The sequence below is a fragment of the Macaca mulatta genome, chromosome 11 (assembly GCF_049350105.2).
Source record: "Macaca mulatta isolate MMU2019108-1 chromosome 11, T2T-MMU8v2.0, whole genome shotgun sequence".
NCBI classification, from domain to species: Eukaryota; Metazoa; Chordata; class Mammalia; order Primates; family Cercopithecidae; genus Macaca; species Macaca mulatta.
This window is the reverse complement of record NC_133416.1, coordinates 107,021,590-107,039,287: the sequence shown is the minus strand read 5'-3', so window position 1 is coordinate 107,039,287 and position 17,698 is coordinate 107,021,590. Positions and strand designations below refer to the sequence as shown.

At 39.6% G+C, this 17,698-nt stretch overlaps 1 protein-coding gene across 7 annotated transcripts in view; it reads left to right on the top strand.

The window, feature by feature from the left end:
• The window catches only part of ANKS1B (ankyrin repeat and sterile alpha motif domain containing 1B), a 1,294,913-nt gene that overhangs the window by 284,404 nt on the left and 992,811 nt on the right, over window positions 1-17,698 (top strand). The window lies entirely within an intron of this gene.

The following is a 17,698-nucleotide window of genomic DNA, read 5'->3' as shown; positions in this document are numbered from 1 at the left end:
CTAGAGCTGGGGTTGACATAAGTTTTCTTTTAACTTATAAAAGGCTTGCTGCTGTGGAGGTCCTCATTCAAAGGGCTCTTGGTTGCCCCTCTTTGTAACCCCGTACAATGATTTGGCTAGCACCACAAAGTTTGGAGTCTATAATCTGCAAAACCTCACAGCTCCTAAAATTTCTCTTACTTGCCTCCTGGTTTTAGGTTCCGGTAGGCTGCAGATGACCTGCTTTCTTTTTGACCCTAGGCTGTGCTCCGCTTTTCAAATAGTGAATCCTAGGTAGCATACCTGCTGTCTGCTGATCTGAGCTTTCTTCTTGGACACCTTATACTTACAGTCCTTCAGGTGCCGAAGCAGGGCATCCATCCTTTTTGCACACCCGACTGCCGTAGAGTGTCCTAGCAGAAGATCATCCACGTACTGGAGCAAGACACAGCCTAGGTCTTTAGTAGGAAACTTCTGGAGGTCTTGAGCCAACACCTCCCCGAAGATGGTGAGGGAATTTTTGAACCTTTGGGGAAGCCGAGTCTAAGTACTGAGTGGTGACACCTGACCCTGGATCTTCCTACTGAAAGGCAAACAGCTTTTGGCTCTCAGGAGCTAGTCTGATGCTAAAGAAGGCATCTTTCAAGTCCAGGCAGGTAAACCAGCCATCCTCAGCCAGCAGCAATCTTAACAGTGTGTAAGGGTTAGGAACTGTTGGGTGCAGAGTCATTGTAGCTTGGTTTACCAAGCGTAAGTCCTGAATGGGTCGATAGTCTTTGGTCCCTGGTTTAGGGGCAGGTGGGAGGGGCATGTTCCATGGAGACTGGCAAGGAACTATAATTCTGAAGGCTTTTAAGTGTCTAAGATGAGTCTGTATTCCTTTAAGGGCTTCCTTGGGAACTGGATACTGCTTTTGTCGGATTGACTGGGCCTCAGGCTTAACTTCTATGAGTATAGGGGCTTGATTGATTGCCAGCCCCAGAGGATTGTCCTTTGCCCATACTCAGGGCCATCGCCTAGCTAGAATTGGTTTTATTTCTTGACCTGGTTCAGTTAGAAAAAGTCTCTACTCTTCTTCCTGGGGGACTGTAAGGGCTATGATGGCTCCTATTTCCAGTAACTTCAGCTGTAAAGAGCCCTGTTTTGTAAAGGAAATGGTGGCTCTCAGCTTGCTAAGCAAGTCTCTTCCTAACAAAGGCAAGGGGCAGTCAGGAATATACAGAAATTGATGAGTCACTTTATGTCCTCCTACCGAGCAGGTCTGCGGTAGGCAAAAAGCCTGCTTGGCGGAGACTCCTGTTACTCCAATTATATCAATGGTCTTTTTAGATAAGGGGGCCACCAGGGTGGTTACTACTGAGTGTTAGGCTCCGGTATCGACCAGAAACTTAATGTCCTTGCCCCCTGTTGTCATCCTGACCATGGGCTTCTTGGGGGCGTTTGAGCCTGGTCCCCTTCAGTCTAGTAGCCTTTCAGCCAGATTGAACAAAGTCGTTTCATCTTTGTCTGAGGCCTTTTGTTCTGTATCACCTTGCTTTTCCTTTAGTTGGGGACATTTATTTTACTAATGTCCTATTTATTTACAGTAGACACATTGGTTACACTGCAGACATGAGTGATTGGACAGGGCATTCCTCACAGAACCTCCCTTTCCCTGCCCTTTCGGGGGGATTCCTCTAATTGCCGCAGCCAGCAAATCAGTGTTTCGCCTGGCCTGGTGTTCACCTTCCTTACAGCTTTCTCGGCGGCTTGTTGCATCTTTATTTACAAATACTTGATTAGCTATGTCCAGTAACTGCGAGGTATTCATTCCTGCAAACCCAGCCTGTTTTTGCAGTTTTCTCCAGATATCTTCCACGCTCTGACTAACTAAGGCCATGTTAATCATACGCTGATTTTCAGGACTATCTGGATCGAAAGGAGTGTACATGCGATAGACCTCACACAGTCTTTCATAGAGCTGGGCTGGGCTTTCCTCCTTTCCTTGGATGACTTCAGACACTTTATTTATATTAGTGGCCTTTTGAGCCCCTGTTTTTCAGACCTTCAATTAGTGCCTCTCGGTACCGTCTTAGCCTATCCATATCTGGTCCTTCATTTGGATCCTATTGAGGGTCTGTTCCTGACAGCTGAATTCTTATGTATTCCTGGGGATTTTGGTAATCAGCTGGGACGTGCTCCTCTAGCCATTTAGTTGCCACCTGGAGCACCCTTCACCTTTCATCTGTGTTAAAGAGATACATGAGTAACTGGTGGCAATCAGCTTAAGTAGGATTATGAGTCTGCATAATTGTTTGGAGCAAGTCAATTAGAACTTGAGGCTTTTCAGTGTAAGATGGAGTGTTATTTTTCCAATTGAGGAGGTCAGCAGAGGTGAAAGGATGATACATAAAGGCACACCTTTTCACCTTGTGTCCGTCCTCATCTATCCCAGCATATCGCTCTCTCTCAGGGGCATTTGGATTCCAGTCTTGGGCTGCAAGCGAGCTGCCAAGGGAGGAGTTTTTCCTGCAGCTTCACTTCCTTTCTTGTCTACTCTGGGTGGCCTAGGGGCTGTGGGCTCAGGAGAAGGGGGCCTCTCTGCTTGATAAGGGGTGGGGGACACTGTTGGTGCTATCTCCTGCCATGAGTCCTCGGGCTCTGGGTCAGACAGAACTTTAGGTGCCGGCTTCCCTCGGCCAGTGGAGCGAGAACCTTCCTTAACTAACTGTCCCTTTGCTACTAGTACTGCTGCTGCCTGTCCCCTTAACCACTGCAGGGTATCTAAAACTTGCTGTAAACAGGAATCTATATATGGGAATTGATCTGGGTGTCCTGGCTTGCCAGTTACTTTGTGCCATACCTTTGAAACTAGAGACCTATCTAGGCTTCCCTCTGATGGCCAACCTACATCTAATGCTGGCCAGTCTATTTCATACAAAGTCCTAAGTTTTCCTGGAGTCATAGTGACTCCATAGTCTCTACTGAATCCTTTCTTGAAATTCTTTAACATAGTTCCTAATGGGGTGGGCTTACTTTGCGCCTGACCCATGTTTTCTCAAGACAAAATACCATGCTTACATCACACACTCACCATAAAACAAAGAACGGGTAAAGAGGGCACACACACGCTTTTATCACTTATACCAAACCAAAATCAGAATACCAGGAAATTCAAGCCAAGATAAAACCAAAACCAAAGTATTCAGCAATTCAAGTCAAGTCAAAACCAGAACAAAAGTGCCGATACAGGCACACTGTGGGTGATCAGGCCACGCTTCCACTCAAATGGAGTGGGCAAGTTTCAAAGACTAGTCTTACCAAGTTTCAGACGTCCGGACTCTGAAGGAACAGTGCCTGTTCCTTTCCCGGTGTTCAGCCACTGTATTAATCCTCCTCAGGGGCCTGCTACCTGCTGCTCTGGCGAGGCGTTCCACCGGGACAATTGCCTACCCAGGAGTGCTCTTTGGATTGCGTCACTCAGGCTGGCCAGAGTCCCCCGGAGGGATGCTCCACAGGGCAGGCCTAAGCCGCCTAAGCGGCTGCCTCGGCCATCCATCAGTCACCTTGCTTCCCGGTCAGGGAACCAAGAAATGTAGCAGGATGAGCCGCAGACAAAACCCCTCAGAGTTGTAGAAGGAAGGGCTTTATTCAGCTGGGAGCATCGGCAAGGTACGGTCTTAAAATCCGAGCTCCCCGAGTGCACAATCTCTGTCCTTTTTAAGGGCTCACAGCACTAAAGATTTCACATGAAAGGGTCGTGATTGATTGAGCAATCTAGGGCATACGTGACAGGGGTTTCATGCACTGGTAGAGTGAAACAGAACAGAGCAGGGAGTTTCACAGTGTTTTTCTGTACAATCTCTGGAATCTATGGATAACATTGGTTTCTAAGTCATGAGTTGATTTTTAACTACTAGGTTTAGGCCAGGCAGGCCTAGGCCTGGTTTCAGGTCTGGTTTTGGGTCTGGTGCTTGGCGCCTGGCTGCCTGCCTTTGGTTTCACTTCCTTGTTTTTTTTTGTAGAACAGGTACTGAGTAGAACACAATATAAAACAATGTGAGAAGGACTCTCTCTTCCCTCATTACCACCCATGAAAACAACATTAGTCTCCTTGTACACCTCCAGTCAGAGCTCGTGGGTAACTAGGTGCATTGTCAATGAGCAATAATAATTTGAAAGGAATCTTTATTCTAAGTAGTAGGTCTCAACAGTGGGCTTAAAATGGTCAGTAAACTGTGCTGTAAACAAATGTACTGTCATCCGGGCTTTATTATAATTTTATTATAGAGCACAGGCAGAGTACATTTAACATCATTCTTAAAAGCCCTGGTGTTTTCAGAATGGCAAATGAGCATTGGCTTCAACTTAAAGTTACCAGCTGCATTACAACCTAACAAAACGGTGAGCCTGTTCTTTGAAGCTTTGAAGCCAGACATTGACTTATCCTCTCTGGTTATTAGAGTCCTAGATGGAATCTTCTTCCAATAGAAGGCTGTTTCATCTACACTGAGAATCTGTTGTTTAATGTAGTCACCTTTATCAATTTAGCTGGATCTTCTGGATAACTTGCTACAGCTTCTCCATCAGCACTTGCTGCTTCTCCTTGTGCTTTTATGTCATGGAAATGACTTCTTTCCTTAAACCTCATGAACCCCTGCTAGCTTCAAAATTTTCTTCTGCAGTTTCTTTGCCTCTTTCAGCCTTCATAGAATTGAAGAGAGTTAGGGCCTTGTTCTGGATTAGCATTTGGCTTAAGTAAATGTTGTGACTGGTTTGATCTTTCCACAGCACTCAAACTTCTGCCATATCAGCAATCAGGTTGTTTACCTTTCTTACCATTTGTGTGTCCACTGAAGTAGCACTTTTAATTTCCTTCAAGAACTTTTCCTTTGCATTCACAACTTGAAATGTATTTCTTACATAATACATTTACTAACTGTTTAGTACATGAGGCCTAGGTTTTGGCCTGTCTCAGCTTTTGACATACCTACCTCACCAAGCTTAATCATTTGTAGCTTTTTTTTTTTTTTTTTTTTTTTTTTTTTTTTTTTAGATGGACTCGTGCTCTGTTGCCTAGTCTGGAGTTCAGTGGTGCAATCTCTGCTCATTGCAACCCCCGCCTCCCAGGTTTAAGCTATTCGCCTGCCTTAGCCTCTTGAGTAGCTGGGATTACAGGAGCCTGCCACCATGCCCAGCTAAATTTTTTTTTTTTTTTGTATTTTTAATAGAGATGGGATTTCACCACATTGGCCAGGCTGGTCTCGAACTCCTGAGCTCAGGTGATCTGTCTGCCTCGGCATCCCAAAGTGCTGGGATTACAGGCATGAACCACTGCACTGGGCCTGTAGCTTTTGATTTAAAATGAGATGTATGACTCTTCTTTTCCCTGGAACACTAGAAGTAATTATAGGGTTATTTATCAGTCTAATTTCAATATTATTGTGTCTCAGGAATGAGGAGGCCCAAGGAGAAAGAACAAGACAGGGCAAAGGCTGGTTGGTGGAGCAGTCAGAGCACACACAACATTTATTGATTAAGTTTACTATCCTATATGATAGTAGATCATGGTGCCTCAAGTGATAACAGTAGTAACATCAAAGGTCACTGATCACAGATCACCACACAAAATATAATAATAATAAAAAACTTGAAATATTGTGAGAATTATCAAAATATGACACCATGACATGAGGTGAGCACATGCTGTTGGAAAAATGGTGCTAGTAGGCTTGCTCCATGCAGGGTTGTGACAAAACTTCAATCTGTAAAAAGGCAGTATCTGCAAAGAGCAATAAAGCAAAGCACAGTAAAATGAGGTATGCCTGCATAGCAAAAAGTTCTTCACAGGTGATTAAAGTAGTGTTTGTGAGATGAGATTATCCTGGATTACTTCTGTGGGTCTAGATAAATCACAAGGATTCTTATGAGAAGAAAGAATGAGGGGTAGGGTCATAAAAAGCAATGCCATGACAGAAGCAGAGGGTGAGAAAGAGATGTGATGACAGAAGTAGAGATCCAAGTGATGTAGCCATGAGCCATGGAGTACGGGCAGCCTTTTGAAGCTGGAAAAGGCAAGGAATAGATCCTTCCCTAAAGTATCCATCAGGAATGAACATTATGACACTTTAATTTTAGTGGTGTAGTACTCACAAATGTCAGTACATTTCAAAATCTATTTGAGACTTCTAACCTCCAGAAGAGTAAGATAAATTTGCATTGTTTCAAGCCACTAAGTTAGTGGGAATTTATTGCAGCAGCAGTAGGATGCTAACATAGATTCGGAAGTGAGGTTATGCTCTAACAAACACCTAAAAATGTGATTGTGGCTTCCAGTGGGAAGAGGCTGGAAGAATGTTGAGGAGCATGATAGAAAAGCCTAGATTTCTGTGAACAGACTGCTAGTGGAAATATAGATATTAAGGACTCTGCCAGTAAGGGCTCAGAAGGAAGTGAGGAATATAATAGAGAAAAATTAATTTGTCTTAGAGAATATTAAAATTATTATAAATATAGAAATAGGAATATTAAAGGAACTCCTCATGATGGCCCAGATGGAATTAAGGGTTTTTTGTTATTTGGTGGCAGAAGATTCAGCAGAATTTTGTTCTACAGTCATGTGGGAAATAGCATTTCTAAGCCATGAACGTGAAGATTTAGCCAAGGAGATTTGCTTGGAAATCCAAGCACACTCTTGAAAATGTGGCTTGGTTTCTTGTTTCTTATAGTAAAATGTGAGAGGAAAGAAATAGATTAAGGGAAGAACTGTTAAACAAAAAGGAACTAGGACTTGATAATTTAGGAAATTCTCAGTCTATTCAGCTTTCAAAAACTGTTAAAGTTAGAAGATTTGATTACAAGAAAGTATGCTCTGGAGAGAATGCCAAAGGTTGGCTGAGCAGCCTTTTGCTCATGCCTTGGAACAATTTTAGATAAAGGTCACTATTTTAATCACAGAAAAAAGTATTTGAAAAGATTAAGTATATGACTCATGGATCCCCTCACAGATCTCAACAGGAGCCAGGAATAAAGATGGGATTATCCTGCATATATTTGTGGAGGAGCCTGTTGTTTGATGGATTTACTCCCTGTAACATATGTGGGAGACCCACAAAGTTTTTGAGAATGTTGTATCAGCAGAAACACTGACAGCTTGGACTGAAAGAGACAGAGAAAGAACAAAATGATAAAGGTTGTTTCACTTCCGAAATTCTCCAGTTAGAAAACAGGCTAATAAAATAACTCACGTTTAGAAACATTGCCCTTCATGATAAAAGGATAACTCTGAGGTCATGGCAGAGCCATGGGCCCAGAGGATGGAGCCTCCAGCCACAGAGGATTATTCCTGGGTTTTGAAACATGATAGAATTTTCTCAGTTGGATTGCAAAATGTCATGGGAATAGTGACCCCTTTTTCCCTTCTGTTTTCTCCCATTTGAATGAGAATGTCTATATTGGTTATCTATGCCTGTGCCACCATTGTACTTTTTGAGCTGATAACTTATTTTCTAGTTTCACAGATCCACAGATGGAGAGGTATTTTGCTCCAGGATGGATTATATCCAGAACCGCACCTATAGATTCTTTAGATGATAAGGTTTGGGACTTTTGAGCTGATGAGATTTAGATGGTATCTTGTATTTGAATGTATGCTGTAAGGGGTTGAGACTATTGGGACCCTTGCCCTCTTCTCATTACCTTGTCTGACTCTGACCCTTTTTTCCTTCTTATAAGGACTCTTCTGATTACATTGGGTCTATCCAGATAACCCATAATAATCTGTCACTCTCAGGAACCTTAATTTAATTGTAGCTTCATAGGTCCTTTTGTGATGTGTGGTTATGGTAAAATATTCACAGGTTCTGGTTATTAGGATGTAGCCATCCTGAGAGGGCTATTATTCAGCCTATCACAAACCCTAAATGAAACAACTTATTTTGTCTGCATCCCCAAGGTCTTGAATTTTATATCAAGGAAACCAAGACATACTTTTCAAGTAAAGATAAAAATAATATGTTGTTCCCCTCTGTGTGTCCATGCATTCTCATCATTCAGCTCCCACTTGTAAGTCAGAACATGCAATGTTTGGTTTTCTGTTCCTGCATTAGTTTTCTAAGGATAATGGGCTCCAGCTCCATCCATGTCCCTGTAAAGCACATGATCTCATTCTTTTTTATGGTTGGATAGTATTCCATGGTATATAGGTAGCATATTTTCTTTATCCAGTCTATCATTGATGGGTATTTAGGTTGATTCCATGTCTCTGCTTTTGTGAATAGTGCTGTAATGAACATATGTGTGCATGTCTTTATAACAGAATGATTTATATTCCATTGGGTATATACCCAGTAAGGGGATTACTGGGTTGAATGGTCTATTTCTGTCTTTAGATCTTTGAGGAATTGCCACACTGTCTTCCACAGTGGTTGAACTTATTTTACATTCCCACCAACCATGTATACATGTTCCTTTTTCTCTGCAACCTTGACAGCATCTATGTTTTTTTTTTTTTTTTATATTATCCATTCTGACTGGTGTGAGATGGTATCTCATTGTGGTTTTGATTTGCATTTCTCTAATCATTGATATTGAGCTTGTTTTCATATGCTTGTTGGCCACATGTATATCTTCTTTAGGAAAGTGTTCATGTTCTTTGCCCACTTTTATATGTGGTTGCTTGCTCTTTTTTTGTCATTTTATTTAAGTCATAGAGGGAAACAACACACACTGGGACCTATCAGAGGGTGGAGGGTAGAAGGATGGAAAGGATCAGGAAAAATAACTAATGAGTACTAGGCTTAGTACCTGGGTGACAAAATAATCTGTACAACAAACCCACATCACACAAATTTATCTATATAACAAACTTGCACATGAACCATGAACTTAAAATAAAAGTTAAAAAAAGTTAAAACTATGATGTGCAGTACAAACTAAAAAAAAAAAAGATAAAAGTAATAACATTAGCATGATGCATTCCAGTTTATAAGGTGATTTTATCAGAATGAAAAGTAATAACACTAGCACCATGCATTCCAGTTTATAAGGTAATTTTATTCTAATGATGTTAGTTTTGTTCTTAGTTGACCTCTTTTTGATTTATTATAGATACAAATCCAATCAGAGCTGGAAAAGTGGAATAAGGAAGTTGGATAGATTCTGTTGGACTGGTCTTTGTCTGCGAGAGTTGAGAGAGAGGGTCTTTGTTGATTCCTGGGTTTCTCAGCCTGGGTGATAGGAGGAGTTGGGAGGTTATTAAAAAAAAGAATTAACACAAAGCAACTGAATTATAATGGAAAGAGTTGAGGGAAAATGATTAATCAATTAAACTCAAGTATATGGGCTTTTGTTAATTACAGTGCTCCCCTGAGGGATACAGTTATGAGTGGCATTTATCTTAGGTTGTTTTGGGTCTGTATAGGTCTAAAGGAACATATGTAAATAAATGGAAATGCAAACAGGAACTCTGGGAAGGAATTCTTACTTGCATTGTATTTTCAGCTGTTCATAGATATTGACTAAAAAGGACCAGAGATATATTCTTCTCTGTCATGAAGGCAGGATATGAAAGGAGGTCTATAAATAAGGAAAGGGATTTTTGCTACTATAGGTATTATAAAGAAAAAACCACCTTGACTCTCAGTCCTTCATTTTATGACGTCTTACCTAATTCATTTCCCCACAAAACACACATAACACATATTCACAATATGTAGACTTGAGATCTCAGTGAAGTCTTGGTTGGGATTCACCCCGTCTTAATCTATCTCTTTTGTCCCATAAAGTATAGGTTACTCAAGCAGACTCAGAACACCAACAGCTATTTCTTTAATTATCCTTGGAGGCATGGACCCTAAAGCTGTGGTTTTACCAAAGAATTATCTGTATCTTGATGGTATCACTTTCAGTTTTATTTCAGTTAGTGAGCTGCAAATAAATATCCCATTATTGACCAAGATTAATGGTTTCAAGACAAGAGGAAGTCTAATGAAATGACAGTCTTATCTTCTTTATGGTACAGATGTTTTCCCATTGTGGCAATGACTCAGATTCCTGTTGGATCAAGTTTAACAGTCATTTCTAAAGTGGCATGAGCTGGAAAACTAGATCTCAGTAAAATCAGCTTTAGAAAGTAAATACTATAATACAGAAAATGAATGAGCCCCATTATGGAAAATCTATGCAGTTAATCTCTGTTCATTTAAAGGTGTAAGGCTATACCTGAGGATGAAGTAAGAAATTGGGCTTGGTTGTCAAACCCATTTTATGGGGGAGAAGCGATATCATGAATATTCTGTGCCCAGATAAGTAATGGAGGGTCAAAACAGTGAAATAGGAATCAGAAGTAGAAACATTATTTGCTTAGAGTTGTGTATTGTGATGTCATCACTACATAGGGCCTAGCACACAGTTTTGCAGTCATTATGACCTACTACTGTTGTCAGCTGATGCAGTGGGTGATAATGTTGTTCCCCTTGTCTCATTCCTTTTTTCCCCAGAGCTCTTCTGAAAGAACTACTGTGTTTTCTTGACTCTTGACCTCTCCTATATCGGCTGTAGCATGCTAAAAGCCCATTATGGATATTTAGATTTAAAAAAATGTGGGTCTAGCTATACTGCTTGCTAGCTGGCAAACTTGAAAGAGTTACCTAATCCACTCTGGGTATTATTATCTTCTTCTTTTAATACTTCCAGCATCTGTTGTTGTGAGCCTTAATTAACATTAAAATTTGTAAAACCTGTAACTCTGTGCCTGAAACATAGTAGCCATTTAATAAAAGTTAGTTCCTTCTCCTCTCCACATCCCACACACCTTCAAATATAGTTACACCCTCAGGTGTCAGAGCAACTGCTTCAAAATCTGCACAGAGTCTTTTGAATTAAAATTGCCTGATACTTACTGATGTACATTCCAGCAACCATGGTTGTTATTATAGTGTGAATCATTCCATGAGTACAGCATGCAGGTATCATTAGAATTCTTTAAGTATTCACTTTTGGTATACCTTTATCCAGTCTTCTGACCCTCACAAGCTTGCATGTGCTTATATGTGCATGTGTGCGTGCACACACGCACAGCAGTACTCATGAGATTGCCAAGATAATATTGACCCACTAAAATCTGCTCTTTAGTTTTTTTTTACATTATGCTTATCAAGAGAAATGGCTCAAAAATTTCCAAGAACAATTAATAAAATGTTTAGGAGTCAAAATAATATTGATTTTTCACTTTCTAATTAATTTACATTTATTGTATTTTAGATGGCTTTGTATGTGAGTAATAACCTCTTTACCATAGACGAACAGCTTCCAATTAAAACATTTATGAGACAGGACCTGTGGTATGCTGAATAATAGTTCCCAAAAATATCCAGGTCCGAATTCCTGGAAACTGTGAATGTTACCTTTTATAGCAAAGGGGCCTTTGCAGATGTGATGTAAATTAGGGATTTGAGATATGAAAATAATTCTGGGTTATCTGGGTGGACCCTAAATGTAATCACAACTGTCCTTGTAAGAGGGAGGTAGAGGGGGAGTAGACTACAGAAAGAATAAGGAAATGCGATGATAGAAGGTACTACACTGTTGGCTTTGAAGATGGGAGGAAGGGGCCATGAGCCAGAGCCAATGAGGAATACCCATAGCCTCTAGTAGCTGGAAGAGGCAAGAAACAGATTATTCCCAGATCCTCTAGAGGAGGCAGCCCTGGTGGCACCTTGACTTTAGCCCAGTGAAACTGACTTTATTTCTGGCCTCCAGAGCTGAAAGAGAATGCATTTGTATTGTTTTAAGCCACTAAGTTTGTGGTCATTTGTAACAGCAGCGAAGGAAACTAATACAGGATCCAAGCAGTACCTGTAGAGGATAATGTGAGCCTTAGTCCTCAATATGGTATTAAATAAGAATGGTATGTGTTTAGTCACTTGTCCTTCATGCTTCATTCATGACATCGGGTCATTAAAGAGAGACTTCCATACTGATGTGTTCTGTCATTTCCAACCCTTTGTCATCAACTTTGTCACAAAATCATCTAGATGGCAAGGCTGCTGTTGAATTTCACATGTTTCTTGTGAGTCCCACTCAGTTGAATTTGACTTGCATTATTTTATGATGGAGGCAGCTTGTCCGATTGTGACAGCTGGAAGAAACGTGGCACTGACAGATTCAGACCCCCAGGTTAACCTACGCATTGCTTACAGAAATTTTGATAAGTGACAGTTTGTCTCAGTGATTGCCCATTCAGCTCATTGTTCTTCAGGTGAGTGATTCACAGCTGTATGTGGATTTTCTTTTGAAAATTTTCCCACACATACACCTAATTTCTGAGTCAGTGTGATAAGGACAGCTAAGTAACAAATAACCACACTTTTTTTTCTTTAGCAATATAGTTATGATAACTCTAAGGCAGGGAAGCCTATGAGAGCTGGTAAGTAGAGAGTCAAATAGCTGCTGCTGCCTACCTGGTTGTCATACCATTTTTTTTTTCCTGCTTCTATAATTCTAGCTCCCTGCTGCCCTTTCTTTCTGTACAATAATGTAGGCACCATAAGCTGCACCATTTCACCACCCACATATCACCTTTTGTTCTAAATTAAAAGCAAAGGAAATTTCCTTTCCATTTACCTAGAACTCAGGATTTGTTAAATATTTAATGTGTTGTAATTAGAATGTATGCTTTTTACAGGGTGAAAAACTTGATTTTTCCCATCTACTCATACATTTTATTAAATAGAAAATTTCTATTATGTGTTACCTCTTATGACTTTTCCCTCTAAAATACTGAAGTGAATATTACTTTACCTCTTGGGTGACATTTGATTGGCACTGCTAAAGATAGTAATTTGTTTAAATTCTTTAATATTTGGGAGATAATTTTATGACTTCTGGATGACATAGCCCAGAATGAAGTCATCTGAGGTTGCAGTACTGAACCTTAGGTGTAGCAGCGTCAACTTAAGTAGCTGGATGATGCAAACAAACTGGAGACTTGGGCATTCACAGTCAGAATTCATACCTCTGACAAGCGGAAGTCAACAATCTTTGCTTTGTAACACTTGAGTTGATGAGGTGCTGAAATCATGGTCTCTTCTGGTTAGATCATTTATTCATCTATTGCTGTGTGGTCATATTACCACAAATTTAGTGGCTTATCCAAAAGATTTATTATCTCACAGTTTTGTGTGTCAGGTATCCAAGCTTGACTTGGGTCCTGTGTTTCATGTTCTCTCACAAGATTGGAATCAAGCTGTCACCCAGGGATGGGACCTCTTCTTTGGCTCGACTGGGGAAGGATCTTGGTCCAAGCTTACATGGCTGTTGACAGGATTCAGTTCCTTGTGGTTTATCAATGGAGGACCCCAGTTCCTTGCTGAATACTCTCAATTCCTTGACTGAGAGCCTCAGTTTGGAAGCCTCCCTTAGTTCCTTACCACATGGCCTTTTCATATGGCAGCTTACTTCATCAAAGCCAGAAAGGGAGAGAATCAACAGAGGGGATGTTTGCAAAATGGAAGTTACAATCTTATGTAACATAATTATGGAAGTGACATGCCACTGTCTTTGTCATATTCTATTAGCTAGAAGCAAACCAGAGGTTCTGCTTCCACTCAAGGGGAGGGGATTACACAAAGGCATGAGAAACAGGGATAATTGGGGGTAATTTCAGAGTTTGTCTGCCATAGATCCCTAACACAGAAGCAAGTTATAAGACATTACCAAATTTTCAATGTTTGAGCTTACAAAAAGTAATTATGGGTGAGAATTGACGCATTCAATTTAGGCAAATTATATAACATCATAAAGTCAAGATAGTATAAGTTTTAGAGGATTTGATTTGAAGAATCAAAGATTTATATAATATTTATTATTATTTTAAAAAGCAGTCCTGCAACCATCTTCCTCTCTTCCTCCCAACACCTTCATCTCTTTTATCTAGTTATCTGGGCATTTATCTTTATGTCTCTAATCTGTTTGTTTTGCTCCTTTTTAATGTTTCAGTTTTAGACGTTATCTATTGACATCTCACTACGGAATATGGCATTCCTGTCTTTCCTACTGCTTACTATAATAGTACCCCACACAAGCATGCATATGTTTTCCGTGACTATCCCTTTAACACATTAACTGCGAAATTTGGGTTAGATTGGTCTTCTCTATTTACTTGTTATGTTTGTTGACAGACATTATTTATAATGTTACTGAGCCATATACTAAACCCTGATTCCTATTCCTTTCCATTACAATGTTTTACTTCCCCTAGGATTAATGATTGTCTTTTCTCATTGTGATTGATTTTCTATGTATATATAGTCAACCCAATTCCAAATTCATCTTTTCTTAACATGTTTATGTGTATCAGGTATTCTCTACACTTCATGTCTCTGAAGAATCTCACCCGAGTCTTTCCATTCATTTAAATCTGGACTGGTCACCTTCTACTCCTTCTGATAGGTATCAACTGTGCAATTCTGCTCCATCATTTGGGGATTTTTGTCGCCTCTTTCCTTTGTTGGATATCTTGATTTCTGTATGCCATGCCTTTTCTTGTTCTGTGCAGCACATCTCCCAGTAATTTCATGAAAATGTCTTTATTCTATCCTCACTCTTGCTTCATAGACTGGATGTGAAATTCTAGTGCTGAGAATAAATTCCCTAGAGAAATTAAAACAATGACCATATTGTCTTCTAGATGCCATTGTCACTATACGCTTTGCTTTAGGTTGATTCCATTGATCCGTTTAGTTGGAGAAGCCTTGATGACAGCATCTTTAGATCTTTCCTTTTTACCTAAACATTCTAGGAAATCCCTCTTTTAAGCTCCTAATGGGAAGTTCTTAGGGCTGTTTAAGGAAAGAAGGCAAAGGAATGTCAACATCCAGTATACCTGTTTTTCTCAATCACCTAGTTTCCTTATGTTACCATACCCTAAACTGTGATTGGTTTAGGGAACTATTTTACTCTTCTAAGAGAAGAAATCTTCAGTGTTCTGCAAGATTGAGGGAAGGATAGTCACCAGGCTGTAGAGTGGGAGAGGCATATGGGAATCTAACTGCTTTTAAAATATACTTTCACATAGTTGCTATTTTTGCCTTTTTATTCACCTATTCTTTCAGACATGTCTGGTATGAAATTCGTGAGTCCTCTGTATCTTACCAGGTTGATTTTTAGTTTTTCCTATAGCAGCTTTGGATTCAGTTCTCAAGTCTGCTTAGTCATTTGTCATGTAACTACTTTATAACATTCAGAATTTTGTTACTGTAGTTTCCTTTCTTGTTCTGCTTGTCTTTATGTCTTTATGCCTTTACAAATGTATTTCTATCATTTTAATGACATTTTGGCAAAAGTGCAAAAAGACATACGTATCTGTTCATCTGACATATTTTTTTCCCTACTAAGTCTTATGAAATTTGCTTTAATTTGAAGAAATGTCAGATGTAGCACCTTTCTCGAGATTTAGCTAGAGAGCTATTATACTAGACAGCTTATCAGTTCCTACTTTCTTGACCTGGCTTGGGAATGCCAGTATTACGCTGGAGAGCCTCATTTTGTGATGCAAGGAAGCAGAAATCTAATTTAGCTTCACTTTTGAAATTGGCACAGTTTTCATTAGAGAGTTTGTGTGTGTGTGTGTATGTGTGTGTGTATATGTATGTGCATGTATATATTATGTAATGTATGTGTATGTATGTGTGTGACTAGAAATACATATACAAATACATTTCTATATGTAGTCTAATATGTGCATATATTTCTATTTCTAGACTGTTTCAGAGAAATGAGTCTAGAAATGTTGAAGTGTCTTGGGTAAGTTAGTTCTCCCTAGGGATACTCATTTCATTCTGTTTTTTAATGTAAGCCAAATACTATGCTTGTTCCACATGAGCATCCCAATCATCTTTCCTCATTGCATTCTCAGAAACTGTGCAGGGGGAAAAGGCCTCCATCTGCCTGAGAGAGAGGAAGCCAAATTATCCCTCCCACGTTAGCCCACAGAGGACTTTCCTTACTGTTTGATGCATCCTCAGCCTCCAACCCACCTGTCAGAGAACAGGGCTGATTATGTTCATACTTTCTGTTCTTATTTATACATCTATTTTAGTATTATTTAACTTCTATTTAGGAACAAGTTATAAACTTTGGGCCTACAGCAAAGTCAAGCTTGAAATTAACTTCTTTAAAGGCCCAAATCATGTTACTGATTTTAGTAATCACATTATTCTTGATACACTAGCCTATGTAATTTAAATGTTAATGTAAATATGCCAGATATACTGGCTGTTATCCAGAGACTGATCATAGAAATGATAGGTACATGATACCTGATGCCCTAAACCAAATTTAAAATATTCCTATTCTAGATTTCTGTTTCAATTTATAAAATGTTTATGGGGGTACTGCCATTATGCCAGGCTTTGTGCTAGGCACTGGGAATATAAACATGTGACCTCATGGACCTTATAGAATAGTGATGAGACATATTTGTAAATAAATCATTATAAAACAGGATTATGAGACAAATATAGAAGTATATGCTGGGAGTAGAGAACAAAACAGGGAATGACTAACTCTCCCAGGGGAGGAGAACAGGATTCAGAATGACTTCACAAAGGCAGTGTCTGAGCTGAGTTTAAATGAAGAGGATTATGACACATGAATAAAGAGGGAGGGGTGGAAATACCATATGTAAAGATATGAGGCATGAAACAAGATAACATGTTTCAGGGATACTGAAACGAAAAGAAAGGATATACCCATAACACATGGTAGGTTTCAGTCAAAATATAAAAACATTTTTGAGAAGAGCAATGGATGTCAGTTAGTTAATTCCGTTTCTTTTAAAAAGATTTGAAGCACTCAGGATACATTAGACATGATGTTTCATTTACTATTACAAATAATCAATGGTAGTGTCAGAGTCAGTGCATTTGTATCCCAGGAAACCCTTTAATTTCAGGCAAACCAGGACAGTTGGCCACTTTATGCCTTCTCAACAATGGAATATTTCAGATTGATCTAATTCAAGTCAGGCCAATCAGAATTATTTTCAGAAAATTTAAAACTGGAATCAAGAGAAAGAGAGTCAGTGTTTCCTTTTAATGGCCAAAGAAACTTTAAGATATAAAACTTAGATGTTTGATGGTTATGTTTCTTGCCTTGTGGAGAAAGAACCATCATTCTTAGCAAACTATCACAAGAACAGAAAACCAAACACCGCATGTTCTCACTCATAGGTGGGAACTGAACAATGAGATCACTTGGACTCGGGAAGGGGAACATCACACACCGGGGCCTATCACGGGGAGGGGGGAGGGGGGAGGGATTGCATTGGGAGTTATACCTGATGTAAATGACGAGTTGATGGGTGCTGACGAGTTGATGGGTGCAGCACAGCAACATGGCACAAGTATACATATGTAACAAACCTGCATGTTATGCACATGTACCCTAGAACTTAAAGTATAATAATAATAAAAAATAAATTAAAAAAAAAGAGAATGAAATCTAAATTGCAAAAATGGTGCTGGGAAAACTGGATATCTGTATGCAGAAGAATGAAACTAGACCCTGTCTTTCACCATATATAAAAATCAAATAAAAGTGGATTAAAGACTTAAATCTAAGACCTGCAACTATGAAACTACTAAAAGAAAACATTGGGGAAAGTCTCTGGAACATTGTTCTAGGTGAAGATTTCTTGAGTAATAACCCCAAAGCACAGGCAACCAAAGCAAAAATGGAC